Raw genomic sequence first — 3,406 nt, 5'->3', positions numbered from 1 at the left:
TATATATATATGTATGTATATATCTAAAAAATTAAAGCCTCTCTGAAAGAATCTGTGCCGGTCTGAACTCATTCAATGAGTTTTTTTTTGAGAGAACTCTTTGAGTTTTCCCAATTCTCTAGGCCAGGACATGAGAAATTGAAAAAAAAAGGGGCACAACTAGTTGGCAACCAGTTGCACCCTCCTTGCTCCTAGGCGCAAGGGTGGAGCAATTTGGAAACGACAGACCACGATAATCAATGTGACACCTGTGATGGAAAAAGAAAGGGTGCAACTAGTTGGCAACCAGTTGCGCCTGCTCCTAGGCATTGGGAATGGTAGATCGCGACAAGCAAAGTGGCACTTGCGATGTACTTTTTTCAGGCTCTCATAAAATTTGGGTCCTATATCTAAATAATTACACAATTGCTCGTAGTTCTCACAAGAATGTAGCACGGCTGGTTATAGGTTACGCACAAATTGGCAACCATTGAAGCCACTTCTTGGGGAAAGTGTGCCTCAGCTTAGAATTGAGCCTGTTGAAAAATCAAAACATTGTGTTAGTCGGAGGGAAAGAGGGATTAGAGTTAAATTGAAAAGAATATATGGTGGTTATTTTGAAAAATTTCCTCTTTGGATCTACTATATAGGGGATTTTGTATATTTGTGACATTGATTATCTCAACTCAGAATCCTAAATGCTGATTGTGTTGATTGGAGGGAAAGAAGGATTAGAGTTAAATTAAAAAGAATGGCGATTATTTTGAAAATTTTCCTCTTTGGATCTACCATACAAAGGATTTTGTATATTTGTGAAATTGGTTTTCTCGACTCAGAATCACTACTTTTTCATTCTAAATTATATTCATTTCTACAATAGATTCATGTTGGATCCAACCCTTCCAACCTTACCCTTTGTGTTATGCTCCAAAATTTTAGGACCAGGATTTGATCTCGTAACCCTAAGAGTATATAGTCGCAACCTCACTATCTAACCACATCAGTTGACGCATCGAGCTGTGTTGCATAGCGAAACATAAATTTTAAAAAAATTCACTGCACCTGCCAGCTCCATATGTGCTCCAAAGCACTAGCCTCTATTGGTCTTCCCCCCACCTTGCAAGACCATTCTTGATACTCCTCGGCTCGTGCGATCTGTTGGTCTCTCCGCTCGCCTCCCTCTCCTCATGTGACGCCTGCAAGCTGTGCTTCATTCCTTTTTCTTTCTAGCTCCGTAATCGGCATTTGTCAAAGATTCTCCTGTTGCTTTTTTTTTTACATTGGCACACTGATTGAAATTTGAAGCATGTAAACCTTCTCTCTCTCGCTCGCTCCCTCTCTTTTTTTATTTTTTTGAAAAAATTAGTCACTAATTCATAACCTAACCCAACAAAGCTCCTGAGCCACAACACAAAGAAAACTTGTAATTTCAATAATCCAATAGTAATAGTGACAAGCACCATTGGAGCTAGAACATCCACATCTTTCCTCGCTTTGTTGACGTCCAAGCAGTCCTGTGGTGGCTAGCCTTACAGCCTGCGACCTCTCCGACCACCTTTCCTTCGTGTGCTATCTGTCAGGATAGGGGTGACATCCTCAATTTGTCCGATCCTCATGCCAGAACGAGCAAGTGCTCTCAATGCTAACTCTGCACCAGGCCCGGGTGTCTTGGTCTTGTTCCAGCCAGTTGCCCTCAGGTTGATGTGCAGAGCTGTTATCCCCAACTCCTTGCACTCTTGAGCAGCAAGCATGGCTGCATACGTGGAAGACTCATCTCTATCAGATTTCACCTTCATGCCACCCATAACACGAGCAAGTGTCTCCTTGCCAGATAGGTGAGCGGCATGCACAAGGGTTTCATTGAATGAGGCAAAGATAAGCGCAACACCAAAGACATGCTCGCCATCACTCCATCACGGGCACCTGTCTGGGAACCTCAAAGAGAAAGATCTCTCTCTCTCTCTCTCTCTCTCTCTATATAAAAACTATCAGAATGAGCACGTGCCGGCGTGAGCTCTTTCAGATAGTTTTTAGAGAGAGGGACAGAGGGTCGGTTTCCGATGATATTGTGCTGGTGGGTGCGGCTCCGCATGAGGAACTCTATTAATGATAGATTGCCAGCCCTTATATCCATCTCCGTACTACATTGTTTTCAGTGGCGACGACGTCGCGTAGCTCGCCGGCACGAGGGGGCTGAACTTCATGCATGACAACGTGAGTTGAGATCAGCTCCTTGTGTTAAAGAGAGAGAGAGAGAGAGAGAGAGAGAGAAAAAGAAATTTGGCATATAAAACTCATTCTCCTAGTCAATCATCTACCTAAATCGATTTTTTGTTGCACTCTCCTTCACGCTGCTGCAAGACTGTTAGGTCCGTCATCTCTGGTGCAGACAGACAAAGCCCAACACTCTCCCTCTCTCATACTAGCCATCAGAATGTGTGTGTGACAGTGTGAGAGTCACAGAAAGATAGAGAGAGAGAGAGAGAGAGAGGGAACGTGAGCGAAAGGGGGTAACTGCTTGTGTGTGTGTGTGTGTGTGTGTGTGTGTACGCCATCTTCCGCAGCATTGCGTGGGTTGCCTTGTCTGTAGCGCGCGAAGTATCCATTTTGAGAGAGAGAGAGAGAGAGGGAGAGAGAGAGAGAGAGGGCTTTGAGAGGTACTGGAAAATGCTAAATACAAAAAAGTGTGTCTCTGATAGTTCGAACACCGGCTACGGTGTGAGAAGACCACTCCGCATCTTCATCGACTGATGGTGTTCTATTTTGCAGAGTTCTAATTATGGCAGCCCAAATCAAAGGAAAGCACTACCCCCGCTGCAGAAGCCGAGCAGAAGGCACAGAAGGGCGTCAAGGCAAATAAGAAACCGGCTGGAAGAAGCCTGCTCCTGCTAAGAAAGGCAGTGGCAAGAAGAAGAAAAAGAAGGCCAGGAGCATCGAGACCTACAAGACTTACATCTTCAAAGTTCTCAAGTAGGTGCATCCCGACAAAGGTATCTCCTCTAAGTTCATGGGCATCATGAATTCCTTCATCAATGAAATTTTTGAGAAGATTACGCAAGAGGCAGTTCGCCTTGCTCGCTACAATAAGAAGCCCACCATCACCAGCAGGGAGATTCAAACTGTAGTGCGGCTTCTCTTACCTGGTGAGCTTGCAAAGCATGCAGTCTCTGTCGAAGGTATCAAGGCTTCTATATTGTACCACCCCTTTCAAACCAGGAATGTCAAATGCAAAACTAGTTTCTATGAGTCCCCTCAGAGAGAGAGAGAGAGAGAGAGAGAGAGAGAGAGAGAGAGAGAGAGGAGCACTTTCAAGAAAGCTGCTGATGAGCTCGTTGCAGAGAGGGTAGAGTCTAACAACGAGCATTTGGAGTCAATGGACAACAAGCAGCACAGAGAGCACCATCTGCAAAGAAGGGACAACAAGCAA

At 44.6% G+C, this 3,406-nt stretch overlaps 1 pseudogene; it reads right to left on the bottom strand.

The window, feature by feature from the left end:
- Nucleotides 1-1,508: 1,508 nt before the first annotated feature.
- LOC147420659 (small ribosomal subunit protein uS11z pseudogene) lies at nt 1,509-1,784 on the bottom strand (annotated as a pseudogene).
- Nucleotides 1,785-3,406: the final 1,622 nt, after the last annotated feature.

The sequence above is a fragment of the Adiantum capillus-veneris genome, chromosome 28 (genome assembly GCF_014529385.1).
Source record: "Adiantum capillus-veneris isolate H3 chromosome 28, ASM1452938v2, whole genome shotgun sequence".
In the NCBI taxonomy this organism is placed as follows: domain Eukaryota; kingdom Viridiplantae; phylum Streptophyta; class Polypodiopsida; order Polypodiales; family Pteridaceae; genus Adiantum; species Adiantum capillus-veneris.
Note: the sequence above shows the minus strand (reverse complement) of the source record. Positions and strands in the feature narration are given on the sequence as shown.